Source organism: Tursiops truncatus, chromosome 11 (assembly GCF_011762595.2).
Source record: "Tursiops truncatus isolate mTurTru1 chromosome 11, mTurTru1.mat.Y, whole genome shotgun sequence".
NCBI classification, from domain to species: domain Eukaryota; kingdom Metazoa; phylum Chordata; class Mammalia; order Artiodactyla; family Delphinidae; genus Tursiops; species Tursiops truncatus.
Window position 1 is genome coordinate 23,140,934 of NC_047044.1, and position 24,078 is coordinate 23,165,011.

At 40.2% G+C, this 24,078-nt stretch overlaps 1 long non-coding RNA gene across 1 annotated transcript in view; it reads left to right on the forward strand.

Moving 5' to 3' along the window:
* The window catches only part of LOC109552922 (uncharacterized), a 617,019-nt gene that overhangs the window by 431,095 nt on the left and 161,846 nt on the right, over window positions 1-24,078 (forward strand). The gene's annotated exons all lie outside the window — the stretch shown is intronic.

The window sequence follows — 24,078 nt, forward strand, 5'->3', positions numbered from 1 at the left end:
GCCTCCATGTGGCTCATTGCATGTCCCAGCCTGACAATATGCACACCATTCCCTGCATGTACAGGAAAAACGGGGGGAAAAAAAAAAACCCTGCTAGCTGGCAGCTTATTAACAAATATTGAATGTATACAGCAAAAATTCGATTTATTCTGCAGCAAGTGTTAGGATGTCTCCAGGCAAATTAGAGCCAGAGCTGACTTTGTTCAACCCCTTTATTTATTTTCCCGTTCCTTGTTTCCTAATTAGGCAGGCTTTCTTCTGCTTCACAAACACACTCTCTGCCTAAATCATTGCAGGTCTATTGAATCCTGAGCACAATGGGCTTATACATTCATATTAATACCTTGATAAGGAGGTATAATCCACCCTTTTGCATAAAGCCACCAAATAACTTCAAGAATGATTCTAAATGCCTTTATGACACAGTATTTTCCTAGTCTGATTGTGGGGTCCTGCATGTGCTATTGCCAATGAATTTTCCAAAGAAGTTGTGAACAGTAGATGGGTCTAAGAAGTGTTTGCTTTGAAAGGCCACCTCCTTCAGTGTATGGCGCCGAAGTCTTTTTTTCTTTTTTCTTCGAAGTGTTCTCTTTCAGCAGGGAGTTGCTCACAATTCCTCATGAAGAGCAATTCAAGAAATCAATGGCCATGTCCTAAAGTTTGTTTGGAATTCAACATTTTATTTGGACTTAGCATTCTTTTGCAGGGTTTAGAGCAGTTCTCAACCTTGGCTGTCCATTAGAATCATATGAGGAGCTTTAAAAAAATGTTGATGCCCAAACCCCTTCCCAAACCAATTGAATTAGAGTATCAGAGGGTGGGACCAGGGCACTGGCATTTCTAAAAGGCTCTCCAGGTGATTCTAATGGGCAGCAAAGTTTAAAAGCCATTGGTTTGTAGGGTTTTTATCATTAGAATATATCTAGAGAAATCTTGTTCAGTCATTCAGTAAGTATTTGAATGACTACTATCCATTAGGAAAAAGACTATGCACCTTTATGTCTTGGGGGTTCAAAGACGTAAAGGAATTTCTATGTTCTCAAATTAGCTGGTAAGTTAATAGAGGCCATGAGGTTGTCATTCTTTCCACACATATTGATCCTATTATGTGTTACAAGCACTGGGGAGTCAGCCGAATCCAAGACAGACAAGGTCTCTGCTCTCATTGAGCTTGCATTCCAGTAAACACATTTTAAAAATAGGTACTGATGAGGGAATCCCCTGGTGGTCCAGTGGTTAGAATTTGGCGCTTTCACTGCCAGGGCTGGGGTTCAATCCCTGGTCAGAGAACTAATATCCCATAAGCTTCACTGCATGGCCAAAAAAAAAAAGTATTGGTGAGCTCTATAAAGAAGTGAATACAGAGGTAATATGATAGAAAGTGGCTGGGACAGGGGGAGAGTTCTGGGATGCTTCTCTGAGCAGCAGGCCTGAATGATGTGAAAAAAACAGTCAAATGAAGATCTTGAGGGATTGAGTCCCGGGCAGAAGGAACACCAGTGCCAAAGTCTTGAGGTAGGAGCTAGCAACTGCATGGAGCAGAAAGAAGCCAAAGTCCTCAGAGGAGGTGAGAGTCAGAGATGAGGTTAGAGGTAGATAGGGGGCGTGAACATGCTGCACAAAGGTAACCTTACAGAGAGAAGAAAACAGGCAAGAGTTGGAGGTGCAGATTAATGGTTCTGAGCATTAAGAGAGAAAGGACTATTGCTTTCATAGGGCCATTGGGTGTTCATAGAAAAGGTGGTTTTGAATTGTACCTTGAAGGAGATTGCCTGAGAAGCTGGAGGGGAAAAGCATTTAAAATAGAGGTATTTCTCTGTAAAGACATAGAAGGTTTGACAGTCTAGAGTATGAACAGAGAATGTCCAGCTTGACTGGAATGGATACATGAAGCAGTCATGGGAGCTTAGAAGTTGGGATAGTAAAGGACTTTGTATGTTGAGAGCTTGGACTTTATGCTAAAGACAGATGGAAACCCAAATATATTTTATGCTTGTTTCTTCATCCTTATATCTGGCCAATTCCTGCCTCGCTCCTTGTATCCCAGCAACTCCAAACTTCTCCTAAGCACCCCACATCCCATACATACATACTTACAGCACCATGCCAGTTGGGTCTTTGTGATTGTCATGCCCTCTGTTCAGAATATTTTTCCCATACCCTTGGGCTCCTCCTTGTCAGCTAGTCAATCTGCTGCTCAGTTGTTGAGTTAGCCACAGTTCCTTCAGGAAGGTGTCTCCGACCTTCCTTGTTGACTCCATAAAATGAGAGGCATATTTCCTTAAGGGCACTTGCCATGCTGGGTCACTCATTCTTGAGTGCTAGAAAGCAGCTCTTTATAGAGTGTTAGGTACTGTTCTGGGTGCTTGCGTTACACTCTAATTGATAGATGGGCAAGAAACACTGAACATAACAAATAAGCAAATTATATAGTTTGTTATAAGATAGTAAGTATGGTAGGAAAAAGTAGTTCAGGATATGGGTGTGGTGCAGGAGGGTAGATTAAAAGGTCAGTAGGTCTAATGGAGAAAGCAAAATCTGAGCAGAGATTTAGATTGAACAAGTATTCAAGTTTGCGTGAGACGGAGTCGTTTCCTGGGATGCAGCATTTCTAGTACTGAAACTAGGATAGTCCTGGGCAAACCAGGATGGTTGGTCCCTCTGGAACAGTTTGTTAATATTTGTCCTATCTGCTAGTTTTACACAGCTTGAGGATAGGTTCTATAGAGGCAGCGTAACGTAGCTTAGATTACAGGCTTTGGAGTCAGACTGGCTGGATTCAAACTATGGCTCAGCCATTTGTTAACATTGTGACCTTGGACTAATAAGATTTTTAACCTCCCTGAGATTTTGCTTCTTCATATATGAAATGGAAGTAGCTGGTACAGAATAAACAGTCAGTAAGTGTTGCTGTTATTATTATTCATAGTGCCTAGCATGGTCCTGGGGGGCAGTTACTCCTCAATAGATGTTTATTGAAGGAACAGATGAATAAATGACAATCTACCATGTACCAGGCACTGGGCTAATCTCTGGACGTACAAAAATGAATAAGGCATGATTTCTGCCTTCAAGAAGACCACAATCCAGTAGGGGAGACAAACATGCAAACATCATATTTTGTCATACAACTGCGGTCTTTCTCCACTGTTGCAATCCTTCCATGATGCACTCTTGTTTTTTTTTTTGTAGGGCATATAACCTTCTAATATACTACATAATATTCTTTTTTTTCCTACATAATACTCTTATGTGTCACAATTATTCCCACTGGACTGCAGCTTCTTAAAGGCAGGGACCTTGGTTTTGCTCATTGAGATGTCCCAAGTGCCTGGAAGAGTACCTGGCACCAAGAAGATGCTCAGTAATGTTTGGTGACTTAATGAATGGAAATTCCGTTTCATGTGATAAGAGCTTTAAAGAGGTATGTACAAGGTGTGGATGATTCCTTCTTTTGGACAGAGTCAGGGAAGATTCCACAGACAATGTGGTGTTTTATGTTGACCTTGAAGGATTTGTAGTGTTTCTTTAGGAGGAAAAGTAGGATGGTATTTCAGGCTCAGAGGCTAACAGGAAGGCCTGCTAGAGCCAGGAGAGCCAGGAGAATGCAGGGTCATGGAAGGCAGAGAGAGGGATTAAGGGAGTGACTTTAAGAGAACCTGAAGCAGTTGAACACAGGGGAGGTTTAGGAGACGTTTCAGCATGCTGGTGGAAAATGGATCAAAGGATGAAGCAGTGTGTGGAGTGACAGTGTGGAGACCAGTGTGTAGTTACTCAAGAATATGGCTGAATATGAGCTGGTAACTTGAGAGAGGACGATCTTAATTTTTAGTGAAGTAAGATCACTTGAGCATGTTAGTAGGCTAAGAGGAGATAGCCAACAGAAGAGGCAACAGAATAGACATAGAAGAGGGCACAATTGATGTAGTGAAGTTCTAGAAGTGATAAGAAGGGATGAAATTGAGAGGACAGAGAGAGACAGAGAGTTTGCTCTTTCGTTTTCAGAAACTAGAGGTAGGGAGGAGAGGATGGGCATTTTACCACTTTTGTGGAACCCAATAATGATTCATCATGGAAGATGGTATTGTTATAGAAACTGAGTCATTGGCAACTAAATTGGATTCTATTACCTCACTTTATGTTGGATGACAGTTAAGAAATGTGGCAACTTTCTTCAGGGGAAGTGTTTAGAAAAAAATAATTTTTTTAATTGTTAGAAAACACAGAGCATTGTATTGGAATTTTCTGACTAACTCAGAATTTACAAAACACCATTTATGTTTCCAACCATTGTTAAAAATGATTGCAGTTTTTTCTTTCATGAGAATGATAAATTGAAAGAACATTTTGTTTTTAAAATTTTGAAGTGATTCAGAAGCTTCTCCAAATTTTAATTCGAATTATCCCGAGTTGCACAGGTAGATACAGATGGTGTAAGGAATTGGGATTAATGGGTATGGAATTTAGGATGTCCATGGAGAGAGCCTTTTTTTCCAAAAAAAACTCCCCAATTCCAGTTGTAGCAAAACTATTTGTGAATCGAGGATTTCAGTTATTTAGCTTTTACTTATTTTTGACTTTTGTATTACATGCGAAAATTAACTTCTAGAAATTAGGAAATGGAAGATTATAATAATGAGTAACCGGGTTTTGCAATTTAAATTTTTGCTTATAAATTTTGTATTGGGTGGGTAATCTTTATATTCTGCCATCAGCCAAAGAAGTGGGTTGTCTCTGAATATAACTATTATATTATCAGACATAATAGTCTTTTCCTCAAGGGCAATTTCTCAAACAAATGATTTCAAAATCAATAAACACCCTGTAGCCTCCTGTTTCAGAATTTACTTATTCATGAGATGCTTATCTCTCTGTAAATTCCCAGGAAGAATTCTTATTGCTTAATCTCACCATATTGGATTGAATGTTTATCAGTTTAAAATTAGTTCTTATTAAATTTTCTTGGCAACTTTGTAATCGTCTCAGGGGTTTCTCCCCTAGAGAGTTATACTTACTTTTAAATCTTACATGAGTAGAAACTCATTTTAACATCCTAAAACTCATTAAACATTGGCCTGCCCATTTATAATGGGTTGCGTTTCAATATAAGTTGGGGCAAAGGCCATATGCCTGCAAACAGTGCTTTTTAAAGAGACTATTTTGTATGGCTGCATGTTTTCATTATTAGACACTGACAGTCTCCATCACTGACAGGCAGTGACAAATTGAAAGCTGAAGCCGGGTAGAGGCTGGTGTAGGTATCTTCTCATTTGTCACCTTGAAGGCTGTTTCTGCTGTCCTTTTGTTTGGTCACAGTATCATTAGTAGCTTCTTTCCAAATCTAGGGATGTGATTGGATGTCTGTGGAATTATATTACCACATACATGGCCAGGTAACTAAAGAGGAATGGATGGTCTGCTCTGACCGCCTGGTTGTGAGAGAGGATGCCTGTTCAAGATGGCGAGCACCTCAGAAATAATGCTCTGCTGTGGGCTCATTTGAATAATCTCTCCACTCATTAAACACAGCTGCAAGGCAAGAGGCAGCAGAGTTCAAAAGGCAAGCCAAGGGAATATATTAGTAATAGAATTATAGTTTAAGCCTTAAGGCATGTTTCCGCAATATTTTTGTACTCCATTAATTACAGCTAGAACACTTTTGTCACTTACTAAAAAAAAAGTTAGAGGAATATTTTGACTAAGAAACCTAAGTAAAATGTATATGTTTTATAAAAGTGTTAGATAGGCTGCAATTAAATTTTAAGACAAACTCTGGAAGTTATCCAACAAGTCATTTCCTTATTGTATAATATAAATCCCTGGTGAGCTGGGATTAGAAACCGTCGGTACAATTTAGCTTCCAGAGTCACTTTACCCTCCACATCGTACACGGGTGTCTTCATACAGCCTTCTGTGTGAGGATAGCTCTGTGTGTGTGTGTGTGCGCCTTCACCTGTTGGGTGATTTCTGGTCTAAATCCCAGAATGCCTCTTACTCATATCCACTCAGAACATCACATTTATTATAGGGCTAGAAAATATTTAATGGAAGAGAGAAAATAGTGGAAATAAAAGGTGGAAACAAAAAGCAAAAGTTTCCTTTGGAAGGCTTCACTGGCAGTTTTTCTCCTGTTTTTGAAGTTCAGCGTCACTTTGGGCTCTTCTAGAGTTGCAGGCTCTCAGATCTTGTTTTTGCTCTTGATATATCCCCACCCCTAATCTCATCCACCACACCATCTTGCCTGGATGACTCACCAACATGACTTTTTAAGATATTAGGAATTTGATGTATTTAAATTCTGAATGGTTTAACTCTGAATCCAAGTCTATATCTTCCCTAGGGTCGGGAATTGAATCGAGTTTTATTACCCCAGGGAAGCATGTCCTCTTCCAATACAAAAGCAAATGGCTTTCACATTGTCACAGAGTTTCTATAAGGATTTTAAGGATATATTGAATTCCAAGGGTGGACAACTCCATTCTTTCTCCTCTCCTCACACACCTGCGTCAGTTGACAAAAACTGAGGGTAGTAGCACAATCAGAGGATGTAGAGAGATTTTAGTTCTCCGTTTTCTCTCTCATTTCCTTATTAAGCTCTTCCTAAGGCATGATGCAAAGTGGTGAGCCAAAGAGGTTTTTTGTTTTGTTTTTCTAGGCATCTTATTCATCTAGCATTGTTTGAATAAACAGTTCTTCGCAAGTGAATTTTCCTGATAACTGAATATAGGAAAGTTTGAAGAAGAGTAAACTGATAATTTGTCATTTGCTTTCAGATTGGATCTCTGCCTCTATCTATGTGACTTTGTATGTGTTCAATGATAGGTAAGCAGTGAGTGTGGTAGGCTGAAAAATGGGCCCTCTACATCCTAACCCCTAGAGCCTGTGACTGTTATCTTACTGGGCTCAAAAAAGGGTCTTTATGCATGTGATTAAGTTAAGAATCTTGAGATGGGGAGATATCCTGGATTTTCCAGTTAGGCCCTAAATGCAATCACATGTATCCTTATATGAGGAAGGCAGTGGAAAACTTGACACACACAGAGGAGAAGCTGGTGTGGAGGTGGAGCAGAAGGATTTCAAGATACTGGCCTTGAAGATTGGAGTGATGTGGCTGCAAGCCAAAGAATGCCAGCAGCCACCAGAAACTGGAAGAGGCAAGGAATGAATTTTTCCCTAGAGTCTCTGGAGGGAGTGTGATCCTGATGACACCTTGATTTTGGCCCAGTGATACTGATTTAGGGCTTTTGGCCTTCAGAACTGGGAGATAATAAATTTCTGTTATTTTAAGCCAATAAGAATGTGGTAATTTTTTATAGCAGCGATAGGAAACAAATAGAGTAAGGAACTCACAGAACATCCAAACATGGGGCCTACCAGCCAGGCAAATGAACCTCCACAGTGTCTAAAAGTTCCATTTTTGCAAATTATCTTCTAGGCTAGTTGGAATAGTCCAGCTGCCTGTTCCAAATTCAGCATTCATAAGCACAAAATATTTAGCAGAAGGAAAACAAGCCTACTGATTTTTTTTTTTTTTTTTTTGTGGTACGCGGGCCTCTCATTGCTGTGGCCTCTGCCGTTGCGGAGCACAGGCTCCGGACGCGCAGGCTCAGCGGCCATGGCTCATGGGCCCAGCCGCTCCGCGGCATGAGGGATCTTCCCGGACCAGGGCACGAACCCGTGTCCCCTGCATCGGCAGGCGGACTCTCAACCACTGCGCCACCAGGGAAGCCCAGCCTACTGATTTAAAGGCAATAGATCGAAAGGAAAATATAGACTTGGCACCCATTAGCTCATTCCTTCCTCTTATTTTTGGCCTAAAGGTACAAGTTCTTACAACCTGGATGCTCTTTATCAGAAAGGACGTAGATGGCATTAGATATGATACAAATAACGCTACTTGGCTGAAGATCCGGCTGCTGCTATGTTCCCATCTTTAGTTGCTTGCCATGTTCTTGCAGAAGTCATGAGTTGTTAACTTTGGTCTCAGAGTATCAGGTAGTCTAGCAAGATCCACACCACAGCATTCCCACCCCTAAATGAGGCTCTGATCTCTCACTGATCCTCAGGGAATAAAAGCAGCCCTAGTTTTTAAACGTCCTTTTCATCAAGACTGTTAAGTCAGAAGGGCAGAGATGATCTTTCTCATTGGTCAGTTTTCTCCTAAGACATCTTACTGTTGGCTCCACTAGCTCCACTTCACTTAGGGAGTTAAGCTGCATAAAGAGAATACATCAAAACATCTCTTTGGCTAGACTGATGAAGCTAGAATAATATGTATCTTCTAAGCAAAAAGAATCTGAACCATTGGACTGTTAACATATCTGTGTGGCTTTACTTCTCCTTGGAGAGTAAGAAAGTTGGATCTTTCGCTGGACAACCTCAATAGCAGAGGCAATGCCTATTTTACATTTTATTCTTCAAGTTTGGAAATCATGAACAGAACTTTAAGAACTATTCCATGTATCTCTAAACATAACTACTACCTAGACAGCAAGACCTCACTAGTTTAGAATAATGATGTGAGGGTGGAGGAGGCCATCAGCAGCTGATAATATGGTTGTGGGAAGTTTTTAAAGAAGAGCACTTTGGTGTCAACTAGAATACATACTAGACAGAAAGATATAAATGTACGCTAGTCAGTGGAGTAAAGCAAGTCGAATTTAAAAATTCTTTCACACTGGATCAAAAAGATAAAAGTCATTTAATATGCAAAAATGTATTATGTCTCTTCAGTGGTCTAATCTAACACATCTGGAAGCAAGTGCATGAAGAAATCTTTCATTTCAAGAGCTTTTGGTTCTATATAACTACTGATTTTAAACTAGGTTCCCTCACCAGTGAAACCCCCAAAAGGTTTTCCAGGAATGTATTATTTTGACCTTCCATAATAGATAAAATGGGCAGACACCACATTTGAGGATCAAAATATCTGTCCTTTCATTTAGAACTGAGCTTATCATAAGCATCATTTTCACATACTGCCTGTTTATTCACCTCCTTTCCAACTTCAGCTCAATGCAATTTTTCTTCTCGATTCCATCAGAATTGTTCTTGGAAAGAAAAGCAGTAATGTAGTTACTAAACCCACTGGACTATTTTAGTCCTTATTTTATTAACTTGGAAGAAGAGTGTGATCTGGTCTCTGCAGTGAGCCCAGTAACACAGCTTGCCATCTGCCCTAAGAAGAATTCTGCTGGACTGGAACAATTATGGCCTGAAGCCTCCATCACCCTGATCATTGAGCCAAGCCTGATAAAACTCCCTGTTCTCCTTTCAGGACCTCTTCTGGGCAGGGCCAGTACTTTGGATAAGAGTAAGACAGAGCAATGTAAGCTCTGATCCCAGGGTAACCCATCTAAGTTCTGATCCAAGTCAATTTCCTGGGGCACCAGGGGGAAGTCCATGGTTCCTTCGGGCCAATTGCTAGAAACATGAAATAACTATATTATTTCATAGAGCCTAGGGCACTTTTTATTTATTTCTTTATTTTTTTTCTCACATTTTAACATCTTTTACAGTCCATAACATTTCAAATCACTGTTAGCCTGGATTGACAGTGACTTCTTACCTGAAAAATTTGAATTTCCGGGGGGTGGGGGGAGATCTTCAAGACGGAGGAGGAGTAAGACGTGGAGATCACCTTCCTCCCCACAAATACATCAGAAATACATCTACATGTGGAACAACACCTACAGAACACCTACCGAACGCTGGCAGAAGACCTCAGACCTCCCAAAAGGCAAGAAACTCCCCACATACCTGGGTAGGGCAAAAGAAAAAACAGAGAAAAAGAATGGGGACAGGACCTGCACCAGTGGGAGGGAGCCGTGACGGAGGAAAGGTTTCCACACACGAGGAAGCCCCTTTGCGGGCGGAGACTGTGGGTGGCGGAGGGGGGAAGCTTTGGAGCCACGGAGGAGAGCGCAGCCACAGGGGTGCGGAGGGCAAAGTGGAGAGATTCACGCACAGAGGATTGGTGCTGACCAGCACTCACCAGCCCGAGAGGTTTGTCTGCTTACCCGCCGGGGCGGTTGGGGGCTGGGAGCTGAGGCTTGGGCTTCGGAGGTCAGACCCCAGGGAGAGGACTGGGGTTGGCTGTAGGAACACAGCCTGAAGGGGGCTAATGCGCCACAGCTAGATGGGAGGGAGTCCGGGATAAAGTCTGGAACTGCCTAAGAGGCAAGAGAACATTGTTCTGGGGTGTGCGACGAGAGGGGATTCAGAGCGCTGCCTAAACGAGCTCCAGAGACAGACGCGAGCTGTGGCTATCAGTGTGGACACCAGGGATGGGCATGAAATGCTAAGGCTGCTGCTGAAGTCACCAAGAAGCCTGTGTGCGAGCACAGGTCACTCTCCACACCTCCCCTCCTGGGAGCCTGTGCAGCCTGCCACTGCCAGGGTCCCGTGGTCCAGGGACAACTTCCCCAGGAGAACACACAGCGTGCTTCAGGCTGTTGCAATGTCACATTGGCCTCTGCCGCCACAGGCTCACCCCGCATTATGTAACCCTCCCTCCCCCCAGCCTGAGTGAGCCAGAGCCCCCTAATCAGCTGCTCCTTTAACTCCGTCCTCTCTGAGTGAAGAACAGATGCCCTCAGGTGACCTACATGCAGGGGCAGGGCCAAATCCAAAGCTGAACCCCAGGAGCTGTACGAACAAAGAAGAGAAAGGGAAATCTCTCCCAGCAGCCTCAGGAGCAGTGAATTAAATCTCCACAGTCAATTTGATGTACCCTGCATCTGAGGAATACCTGAATAGACAACGAATCATCCTCAAACTGAGGCAGTGAATTTTGGGAGCAACCGTAGACATGGGGTTTGCTGTATGCGAGTGACCAGTTTCTGATTTTTGTGTTTATCTTGGTTTAGTTTTTAGCGCTTGTTATCATTGGTGGATTTGTTTATTGGTTTTGTTGCTCTCTTCTTGGTTTTTCTTTTTTTAAAAATTTTAATAATATTATTAATTTTTTTTTATTTTAATAACTTTTTAATTTTATTTTATGTTTCTTCCTTTCTTTTTTTTCCTACCTTTTCTTCTGAGCCGTGTAGTGACAGGGTCTCGGTGCTCCGGCCAGGTGTCAGGCCTAAGCCTCTGAGGTGAGAGAGCTGAGTTCAGGACATTGGACCACCAGAGAACTCCTGGCCCCATGTAATATCAGTCGGTGAGAGATCTCCCAGAGATCTCCATCTCAACGCTAAGACCCAGCTCCACTCAACGACCAGCAAGCTCCAGCGCTGGACACGCCATGCCAAGCAACTAGCAAGACAGGAAAACAACCCCACCCATTAGCAGAGAGGCTGCTAAAATCATAATAAGTTCACAGACACCCCAAAACACACCACCGGACGTGGTCCTGCCCACCAGAAACACAAGATCCAGCCTCATCCACCAGAACACAGGCACCATTCCCCTCCACCAGGAAGCCTACACAACCTACTGAACCAAACTTACCCACTGGGGGCAAACACCAAAAACAACAGGAACTGTGAAACCGCAGCCTGTGAAAAGGAGACCCTAAACACAGAAAGTTAAGCAAAATGAGAAGACAGAGAAATATGCAGCAGATGAAGGAGCAAAGTAAAAACCCACCAGGCCAAACAAATGAAGAGGAAATAGGCAGTCTACCTGAAAAAGAATTCAGAGTAATGATAGTAAAGATGATCCCAAATCTTGGAAATAGAATGGGGAAAATACAAGAAACATTTAACAAGGACCTAGAGAACGAAAGAGCAAACAAACAATGATGAACAACACAATAAATGAAATTAAAAATTCTCTAGAAGGAATCAATAGCAGAACAACTGAGGCAGAAGAACGGATAAGTGACCTAGGAGGTAAAATAGTGGAAATAACTACCACAGAGCAGAATAAAGAAAAAAGACTGAAAAGAACTGAGGACAGTCTCAGAAACCTCTGAGACAACATTAAACACACCAACATTCGAATTATAGGGGTCCCAGAAAAAGAAGAGCAAAACAAAGGGACTGAGAAAATATTTGAAGAGATTATAGTTGAAAACTTCCCTAATATGGGAAAGGAAAGAGTGAATCAAGTACAGGACTTGCAGAGAATCCCATACAGGATAAATCCAAGGAGAAACACACGAAGACACATATTAATCAAACTACCAAAAATTAAAAACAAAGAAAAAATATTAAAAGCAGCAAGGGAAAAGCAACAAATAACATACGAGGGAATCCCCATAAGGTTAACAGCTGATCTTTCAGCAGAAACTCTGCAAGCCAGAAGGGAGTGGCAGGACATATTTAAAGTGATGAAGGGAAAAACCTACAACCAAGATTACTCTGCCCAGCAAGGATCTCATTCAGATTCAGTGGAGAAATTAAAACCTTTACAGAAAAGCAAAAGCTAAGAGAATTCAGTACAACAAAACCAGCTTTACAACAAATGCTAAAAGCACTTCTCTAGGCAGGAAACATAAGAGAAGGAAATGACCTACAATAACAAACCCAAAACAATTAAGAAAATGGTAATAGGAACATACATATCAATAACTGCCTTAAATGTGAATGGATTAAATACTCCAACCGAAAGACATAGACTGGCTGAATGGATACAAAAACAAAACCTGTACATATGCTGTCTATAAGAGACCCACTTCAGACCTAGGGACACATACAGACTGAAGTGAGGGGATGGAAAAAGATATTCCATGAAAATAGAAATCAAAGAAAGCTGGAGTATCAATTCTCATATTAGACTTTAAAATAAAGACTATTACAAGAGACAAAGAAGGAACTATGTAATGATCAAGGGATCAAACCAAGAAGAATATATAACAATTGCAAATATTTATGCACCCAACATAGGGACACCTCAATACATAATAAGACAAACACTAACATCCATAAAAGAGGACATCGACAGTAACACAATCATAGTAGGGGATTTTAACACCCCACTTTCACGAATGGACAGATCATCCAAAGTGAAAATAAATAAGGAAACACAGCTTTAAATGATACATTAAACAAAATGGACTTAATTGATATTTATAGGACATTCCATCCCAAAACAGCAGATTACACTTTCTTCTCAAGTGCTTATGGAACATTCTCCAGGATAGATCATATATTGGGTCACAAATCAAGCCTTGGTAAATTTAAGAAAATTGAAATTGTATCAAGTATCTTTTCTGACCACAATGCTATGAGACTAGATATCAATTACAGGAAAAAAGTCTGTAAAAAAGTACAAACATGGAGGCTAAGCAATACTCTACTAATTAACCAAGAGACCACTGAAGAAATCAAAGAGGAAATCAGAAAATACCTAGAAACAAATGACAATGAAAACAGGACGACCAAAAACCTATGGGATGCAGCAAAAGCAGTTCTAAGAGGGAAGAATATAGCAATACAATCCTACCTCAAGAAACAAGAAACATCTCAAATAAACAACCTAACCTTACACCTAAAGCAATTAGAGAAAGAAGAATAAACAAACCATGAGTTAGCAGAAGGAAAGAAATCATAAAAATCAGATCAGAAGTAAATGAAAACGAAATTAAGGAAATGATAGCAAAGAAAAATAAAACTAAAAGTTGAGAAGTTCTTTGAGAAGATAAAACAAAATTGATAAACCATTAGCCAGACTCAACAAGAAAAAAAGGGAGAAGACTCAATTCATCAGAATTAGAAATGAATAAGGAGAAGTAACAACTGACACTGCAGAAATACAAAGGATCATGAGAGATTATTACAAGCAACTATATGCCAATAAAATGGACAGCCTGGAAGAAATGGACAAATTCTTAGAAATGCACAACCTTCTGAGACTGAACCTTGAAGAAATAGAAAATATAAACAGACCCATCACAAGCACTGAAATTGGAACAGTGATTAAAAATCTTCTAACAAACAAAAGCCCAGGACCAGATGGCTTCACATGTGAATTCTATCAAATAGAGAAGAGCTAACAACTATCCTTCTCAAACTCTTCCAGAATATAGCAGAGGAAGGAACACTCGCAAACTCATTCTACGAGACCACCATAGCCCTGATACCAAAACCAGACAAAGATGTCACAAAGAAAGAAAACTACAGGCCAATATTGCTGATGAACATAGATGAAAAAATTCTCAACAAAATACTAGCAAACAGAATCCAACAGCACATTAAAAGGATCATACACCATGATCAAGTGAGATTTATCCCAGGAATACAAGGATTCTTCAATATAGGCAAATCAATCAATGTGATACACCATATTAACAAACTGAAGGATGAAAACCATATGATCATTTCACTGATGCAGAAAAAGCTTTTGATGAAATTCAACACCCATTTATGTTATAAACCCTGCAGAAAGTAGGCATAGAGGGAACTTACCTCAACATAATAAAGGCCATATATGACAAACCCACAGCCAACATCACTGTCAGTGGTGAAAAACTGAAACCATTTCCACTAAGATGAGGAACAAGACAAGGTTGTCCACTCTCACCACTATTATTCTACATAGTTTTGGAAGTTTTAGCTACAGAAATCAGAGAAGAAAAATAAAAAGAATCCAAACTGGAAAAGTAAAACTGTCACTGATGCAGATGATATGATACTATACATAGAGAATCCTAAAGAGGCTACTAGAAAACTACAAGAGCTAATCAATGAATTTGGTAGAGTAGCAGGATACAAAATTAATGTACAGAAATCTCTTGCAGTCCTATACACTAGTGATGAAAAATCTGAAAGAGAAATTATGGAAACACTCCCATTTACCACTGCAACAAAAAGAATGAAATACCTAGGAATAAACCTACATAAGGAGACAAAAGACCTGTATGCATAAAAATATAGGACAGTGATTAAAGAAATTAAAGATGATACAAACAGATGGAGAGATATACCATGTTCTTGGATTGGAAGAATCAACACTGTGAAAATGATTATACTACCCAAAGCAATCTACAGATTCAATGCAATTCCTATCAAACTACCAATGGCATTTTTCACAGAACTAGAACAAAAAACTTCACAATTTGTATGGAAACACAAAAGACCCCAAATAGCCAAAGCAATCTTGAGAAAGAAAAATGGAGCTGGAAGAATCACGCTCCCTGACTTCGGACTATACTACAAAGCTACAGTAATCAAGATACTATGGTACTGGCACAAAAACAGAAATATAGATCAATGGAAAAGGATAGAAAGCCCAGAGATAAACCCATGCACATATGGTTACCTTATGTTTGACAAAGGAGGCAAGAATATACAATGGAGGAAAGACAGCCTCTTCAATATATGGTGCTGGGAAAACTGGACAGCTACATGTAAAATAATGAAATTAGAACACTCCCTATCACCATACACAAAAATAAACTCAAAATGGATTAAAGACCTAAATGTAAGGGCAGACACTAAAAAACTCTTAGAGGAAAACATAGGCAGAACACTGTATGACATAAATCACAGCAAGATCTTTTTTGACCCACCTCCTAGAGAAATGGAAATAAAAACAAAAATAACAAATGAGACCTAATGAAACTTAAAAGTGTTTGCTCAGCAAAGGAAACCGTAAACAAGGTTAAAAGACAACCCTCAGAACAGGAGAAAATATTTGCAAATGAAGCAACTGACAAAGGATTAATCTCCAAAATATACAAGCAGCTCAATATCAAAAAAAAAAAAACAAACAACTCAATCCAAAAATGGGTAGAAGACCTAAATAGACATTTCTCCAAAGAAGATATACAGATTGCCAACGAACACCTGGAAGGTTGTTCAATATCACTAATCATTAGAAAAATGCAAATCAGAAGTACAATGAGGTATCATCTCACATCAGTCAGAATGGCCATTATCAAAAAAGCTACAAACAATAAATGCTGGAGAGGGTGTGGAGAAAAGGAAACCCTCTTGCGCTGTTGGTGGAAATGTAAATTGATACAGCCACTATGGAGCACAGTGGCGGCTCCTTAAAAAACTAAAACTAGAACTACCATATGACCCAGCAATCCCAATAGTGGGCATATACCCTGAGAAAACCATAATTCAAAAAGAGTCATGTACCACAGTGTTCATTGCAGCTCTATTTACAATAGCTAGGATATGGAAGCAACCTAAATGTCCATCAACAGATGAATGGATAAAGAAGATGTGGCACATATATACAATGGAATATTACTCAGCCATAAAAAGAAATAAAATTGAATTGTTTGTAGTGAGGTGGATGAACCTAGAGTCTGTCATACAGAGTGAAGTAAGTCAGAAAGAGAAAAACAAATACCATAAGCTAACATATATGGAATATAAAAAAAAAAAGGGTTTTGAAGAACCTAGGGGCAGGATAGGAATAAAGATGCAGACGTAGAAAACAGACTTGAGGACACGGGAAGGGGAAAGGGTAAGCTGGGATGAAGTGCGAGAGTGGCACTGACATATATACAGTACCAAATGTAAAATAGATAGCTAGTGGGAAGCAGCTGCATAGCACAGGGAGATCAGCTTGGTGCGTTGTGTCCACCTAGAGGAGTGGGAGAGGGAGGGTGGGAGGGAGACGCAAAAAAGAGGAGATATGGGGATATATGTATACATGTAGCTGATTCACTTTGCTATACAACAGCAACTAACACAGCACTGTAAAGCAGTTATACTCTAATAAAGATGTTTAAAAAAATTTCTTTTTGAATTTCATTCTGCCAATCACTTGGGTTCATCATCAACCGAAACCACTTTAAACTCCTTCCTTTGCCCAGCACCTCCCCAGACTCTTCCTTTGGGTCAAACCTGCTTGGTTAAATATGGCTCCACCCCCACCTTTGTTTTTCCTAATAACACCATCAGCATGGGGTGGTGGCACCCCCCTCCCCATGACTAGATCAACCAGGAGTGGTGTTGGTCTGTATTGAACTTATTAAAATGTACAGTTTAGTCTTTATTGAAATTGACTTTACTCCTACCTGGTCACTGGGCTGGCAAGAATACACAGCAGTTTACACTTCCACCTTCCTCTCCCCCTGTTTTATCTGTCTCTCCTTGTACACCAGTATATACCCTAAATTTACTAATTTAAATCCTTTTACTTCAACCAGCTAGCTTTGGAACTTTTCTTTTCTGCTCCTATACAAGAGCACATCTCGCATAGCTCAAATCACAGTGCTGACACTTCCTACATCTTAGAGTGTCCTCTTTTTTTCCTTGAGACAATTTTCTCCTGGTCTTTCCCCTACTACTCTGGCCACTCCTGACCCTTAAACGTTGGTGTTTCTCAGGATTCTTCCCTAGGCCCCTTTCTGGTCTCAGTCTGTATACCTTCTCTGGGTCATCTTATCTATACTCTTACAGTGACCCGTACTCTCGTCTTATGTATACTCCTTTTTTTTTGGCTTCGCGGCACAGTCTGCGGGATGTTAGTTCCCCAACCCACGCCCCTTGTAGTGGAAGCATGGAGTCCTATCCACCGAACTGCCAGGGAATTCCGTCACCTTATCTATATTTTTAATTTTGAGCGCTACTCTGATGACTTCCCAGTCCTGATTCCTGGTCCAGTCCCTTGGCTGAACTCTAACCCCATCTATCCAGTTTCCCTCAGACATCATTCCCAGGCACCTAAGACTCAATAACTCTAAAAAGGAGCTCAGCATCTTTCCCACAAATGTATACCCTCCTATATTTCTAATCTTGGTCAGCGGTACCATTGTTCAGCCCTTTGCCCAGCCTCCAAACCTGGTCATCATTCTTACTGCATCACTTACAATTAGCTTTACAGGCTAATTACTTATTTGTCTCTCTAAATCTCATTTTTTCTCACTTATAAAACCGGAATAATAGTGCCTATTGCATAGACTTGTAAGGACTGTACATATATGCATGTAGCAGTTAGCATAGTGACTGATCTATAAGTGCTCAATTATACTCAATTATTATATTTCATTCCTTCCTTTCCAACAACCCCACATCCAGTTGATCATCAAATCTTCTTGTGCCTATCTCGTAGTCCATTTCTACGACAGGTGTCTAATTTACCCACTTCTTACATCCCCATTGCTAGGATTTTAGTTCAAGTCACCAGTGTCCCTTAGGCAAATTATTTCAACGGGTTTCTTGCCCCCTGTCTTGCCAGCTGTCAATCCATTTTCCACCATTCACCCAGAATAGTCTTCCTAAATCATGTATCTGATTGTATAACACCTCTGCCTAGAAAACTTTACACCTCTCCACCGTCCTAAAAGTGCCCACATGCCTTTATAGGGCCCCCATAGCTTGGCATCTGCTTATCTGCCCTGCCTTATCACCCTGTGCTCTGTCATTTTTAACAACAGTGATAGACATGTGCCAGTCTCTTTGACTCCATGTGAACTTTGAACTTGCATTTCCTCTTGAAATCCCTTCCCTCTTTCTCTTTTCCTGGTTAACTCCTATTCATCGTTTAGATACTGGTTCCCAAATCTGGGTTACCTGTACCTCTGTATGCACTTGTTTAGCACTCAGATCATACTTACCGCTTCACGCTGTGATGAAATCGCCCATTTACCTTCTCCTGGGGCTACAGGATTTAATAGATAAAAATACAGGACACCTAATTAAATCTGAATTTCAGATAAATAATGAATAATTTTTAGTATATGTATGTCCCAAACAACTCTTTCTTCTCCTACTAGACTGATCTCCCTTGAGGGCAGGGGTCATCATTGTTCCCAACACCTAGCATTTTGCTTAACCCACTGCACACACTTTAGTCACTGTTGATGAAATAAATAAACTACTTAATGAAGTCCAAACATAAATTCAGTACCTGTATATTATGTGCTGACATGATCCAGGTCTGTCATTTTAATGCTTGGTTAATCATGAAATACGTTCTCTAGTCCCGTTGTCTATATTTCATGTGTGTTTTAAAGCAAGCAGAGAGTTTAGGAGCTGGCCCTTCCACCACAATTTGCTTTTGCATGCATGATTTGAAATGCCCATGTTTGGAATCGTCACTATGTCAGAATGAAGTTGAAATTTCAACCGCAATTTTCATTGAAAAACAAAACAGAAGCAAAAACATAGCTTCCACAACCCAACTGCCTTTTCCTTTTTGATCAGTTTGAAGGGCTTTTGTTCTCTCTAATACAAGTGTTTTCTGTTCATGCATAGCAAAGACATAATCTAATCTCCAAGGTTTATTTGCCAAAAGAATCACTAGATGTGGGAAGGAGCTAGGGTTTGAATTTTTATTAATTTAGGATGCAAGTTCACCTGAGAATTACTGTGCAGCTCTCTCAGAGGAACCTTTTCAAAATAAAAGCATAACTAAGGGAAAGTTCATAGACATTTTCCAACCTGTGAACTTACAAGGTTTAGTTAGCCAAACACTCACATTGTGCAGACTGTGCATGGAATAGAAGCAAACCCAGCTTCAAGGTAAATTCTTCATGCCTTGAAACACTCAATGCCTTCCTTTTAGAGAGAACAACAGAAGCCCTCAGCTATTTTATAAAATTTGAGAATACTGTGGAGTCTGAGCTCTCCACTCTCTCCTGTGATTGGCCAATTCCTCTCTCCTTCAACTATGCTTATTCAGTGGTCTAGTTTAACAAATAAAATGCTGCACTGCTTTCAAAGAAGGGACAAAACACCTTACTATATTTTCCAATATACTATTCTCAAGGTAACCACAGGGATCATGCCCTAGAAGGTTCTGCAAATGAGATGAAACAGTACGTTCCACACTCATTAAACAAATCTTTTACTGCTTTTGGTTAACAATAATACCAACATCTTTTAGTCTTTTTGGTGGCTGTATGATTTCCACAAGTCCGAGACCAAAAAAGCATTCTACAGGAAAAGAAAGGCATACACCAACCATGTTTCCCAGGGGATCAAACACATTAAAATCAAGAGGCAGTCTCATTGTAGGATTTAATTGAACTATTTTTCAGTAGCTGGTATTTAGTTTGTTTTACGTATATTTAATGTAGCTGTAAGTAGGAAGACTATGAATTGGGTCTCTGGGCTAGTCATGCTGACGTGTTCAGGATGAAACTCGGGGGGCTTTGTGTAGTGGAGTTCTGTGGTCAGGTTAGCAATGAGTTATTGAGTTTCTGAGGTTGAAGATGGGCCGGTCAGTGTATGCTTTTACAGATGAGGAAAAGAAAATTACACCTGGAGGCAACAAGAAGAGTCAAGAGTAATTTGCAGTGAGTGAGCAAAATGAAATGCAGCAGGAGATCGAGTTTGTTTTCACCAGGAGGTGTCACTGTTGTCAACACACATTACCGGAGGTGGAGGGAAGATAGAAGCGGTGGCTAGCATCGTTTGACAATAACAGAAGACAATTTTTTGGAATCCCTCTCTCCCTCCCTTTCTTCTTTGCTTTGGTGCTGCAGTTTACATCTGTTACACCTAATGGGTGTGTTAAAATGCTGTTATTAACACCAGGAAGAACAATTCAGTGTTGAGGGAAGAATGGAAAGGGATTCGTGTAGTTTTGGGGTTGCCAATTCAGATACACTGTAGCTTTTCTCCCCCTTAATGACTTAATGGTTTTAAACTGATGAAATTTTAATACTGTAAAGTTGTGAGAACTGACCCTTTTGCATCTCTGGATTCCTGCACAACGCAAAAAAGTTGCTTACAATTATCCATAATAGGTAGAATGAATGGTTTTCTCAGTTCATGCTCTGCGCTATTATTTAGGTTTTTAAAAATGGCATTGGAAACTTCTGAGTTATTTTTATTGTTGCTCAGGCTGAGATCAGAGAATTTGAGTTGAGACTGGATTTATGTAATCCAGCCATGTAATCTTCTTTGGCAAGTTATCTACTCTGCCAAAGCCTCAGTTTCCTCATATAAAGTGAGGATAATAACATTATCTGTTCTCATAGGAGTATTGGGAAGATTAAGTGAGAATAAGTGAGACAATACATGCAAAGCACTTAATACAATGCATGCCATGTAGTTAGATTTCAATAATGGTTGACTTCATTATTAACTATTAATATTGACATCTGGACCAGATGATGACAGAGAGGTCATAGCAGAATCTAAGAGTCATACTCCAAGCCTCACTAACTTGTCTGTCAGTTGTCCTTATGGAATTTGGAAAAGACGTTCCGCCCTTACTTTTCTTCATGTTGCCAAACCTGGCCCTGCTCTTCATTTGGTTGATATTTTACAAAACTTGCTGATGAGGCTTATTGAGACATTATCCTTTGTTGGAAGATGGTGATTTGCTCTTTCTCTCTCCTCTCTGCAGGTCCAGGTTCTTCCCTTCCTTCAAGCTCCAGATCAACTTCTACCTTCCACATGCAGCCTTCCTTGTCTTTCTTTGGCTGAATCTCTGTAGCACTTAGAGTCTATATTCAAAAGCTTGATTACTAACAGTACTGTTTTTTTTCTCCCTTCTAGTAGTGTTAGGTGTGCAAACCCTACTTCCTTAAGTAGCTTTTCTGTTTCTTGACTGTCATAAGGACGTTTGTGTCTTTCCCTTATTCCCTGTGGTGCCCAGATTAGTCTGAAGACACAGGAGGGACTGAATACATTTTTGTCATTGGTTGATTTATTGAAAGTTCAGAATGTCAGGGAAACATGTTGAACCAAACACAAGCAAGTAGTTTTGCCACTCTAAGTAAAATGCAGGAATTCAGTGGGGACTTGGGATCGAGGGTGGAAAGGGAGACTTTGAGAGAAGTCAGAAGGAAAAAAAAGTATTGGGCTAGAGCTACAACTGATGGATAAAGGCAGCCCTATTTGGAAGAGACAATGGGTTCTTTAGAAACAATGCTGGAGTCCTAGTTTTGGGTTTTAGGTTTTGACTACATCACTACTGGTATGTGCCCTGGAGAAACCATGTAACTTCTCTGGGCCCCTGTTTCTTTGATTATAAAATGAGAAGCTTGGATTAGATGACATCTAATGCCCCACTGGTTCTAAAACTGTGTTTCTAAGATAAGAGGAATAAGCAATTTTAGACAATGCAGGGTGGACAAATTCCTGGGATTCCAGAAGTTCCTTTTCTGTCCCCCAAAGTGTAAAAGAAATAGTGTGGGATGAAGGACTTACCCTGCTCTATCCTTGACTTGCTGTGTGCCACCCATTCATTCACCCAACAAATGTTGATGAAGCCCTACAATGTGGCAGGCACGGGGCTAGTTCTGGCGATGGAATGGTGGGTGAAACTGACACGTCCCTATCCCTTGGGATTTACAACCTAGTGGGAGAAAACAGACACAGAAATGTAAAGCTACAGCAGTGATGAGTGCTAGGAAGGACATATAGATGATGGGTGAAAGGAATCTGACTCGAACTAGAGCCTGGGAAGGCTTCTGAGTGGAAATTGTCTAGGAGACCAGCAGATGGAGGAAGAGAGCACCCGTGAAGGTGCTTTGGTGGAAGGTAGAATGGCAAGTTTGGAAAACAGAAAGAAGAGTGCAGTTGGAACTTAGAGAATTAAAGAGGGTGATTTAGATAACGTGAGAGGGATAGGGTCAGATTATGGGGGACCTTGTCAAACATGGTAAGAACACTGTTCTTTATTGTAAGAGCAGTAAGAAGCCACGAGTCGGAGAGTGGGGTGATCAGTGGGTGGTAAGTGGATTTGAGAGAGGCTGGAGTGGGCACGAATCAGATCAAGGGAGGAATCCAGGTGAGTGACAGCCACAGCTTTGTCTAGGGAGGAAATGCTGGAAACAAAGTGATATAGCCCTTCAGGTTCTCAGTTTCCTCTTTGCAAAAGAAAGGCTGGACTCAACATTAGGATGCTTTCCGGCAATTTCTCTGGTTTGGTGGAATGGAAATACTTTGGGGAAGAGTGTATTGCTGTGTGACCACATGACTAGTGTGTAGCATGCACTCTCACATGCTGCTTTTTGGGTGGGGCTTTTCCTGGATGTGGGGTTCTCTCTGAACTCCTCAGATGAGACATGCTTTATACCAGTGCTTCAAACTTCATTGTAGAACTTCTGACAACCATATTTTAAAATTTTTACTTTGAATCAAATTGTAACATAGGATGAGAGGTTATTTAGTTTTCCTCTGACAAAACCTTCCTCTACTTTTTTTTTTAAAGTCCTTATACTAGACACAACAAAAGAAACAGTTTCATCTACTAGTTTTAATTCTGGTTCCACTGGAAGAAATAATGAGAACCCTTTGGAAACATTTTCCCTCAGGAAGCATAAATCCCATGAAAATCTCAAGAATTTTTTACCATGACTTAAGGCTTCCTAGTATAAAAAGAAAAGGAACAATCTATTGTAAATTTTACAGCCTTACCCCTGACTATAAAAATATACGCTCACTGCAGAAAATTTCAGAAAATATGGACAACATTAAAAAAGAAAATTGAGATTGCTCATAATCCCACTACCTATATAGAAATAAACACTATTTAATATTTTCATTTATTTATGACCCATTCACTTCTACCAGTGTAAATCTGTGAGCATATTTAGACATCTAGAGAGATGCATCCTCCTTTTGTTCCTACATGGTGTCATAATGTTTAGGACGATGCCCTCTGTGGTTGGGCTACTGCAGTTCAAATTTGGGTAAATTTAAGAATTTTCTATTTCCCTGAGCCATAGTTTTCTCACCTGTAAAATGCACATAACGATGATGCCAATTTCTAGGGCACGTGAGAACTAAATGAGATAAAGTACATAAGGTCTTTACTATGGGCCCTGGCACCAATACTTTCATCTACATTAATAAATATGTTATTTTTGTTATATCATTTTACTTTATAGCCTCTGTCATCTTAGATTTTCTTTTTCCCTTTTTTCTCAGTTACTTTCAGCTTCTCCTATAATTTGGATGGTATGCATTCTGGTTTTATTTCTAGTGTTATCTTTGAATTTTATTTTAAAGCTTTGCTTAGTCTCTGTTTCTTTAATTATCAAAGTCAAGAATGAAATGGTAATTTTTGACCTGCCTCCACCATGAAAGACGTGGGCTGTCTTAAGGGAGAAAGAACCACTGAATATCTGGGGGCCCCTCAGGACATCTGATTCATTACATGGATATGTTTCCTCACTTTTCATAAGAGGTAGACAGTTTATCCCATTGAAAGATGAGGAAGCTGAGGCTCAGAGGGCGGTCAGTAACTTAGCTATGGTTGCACAGTTTTAAG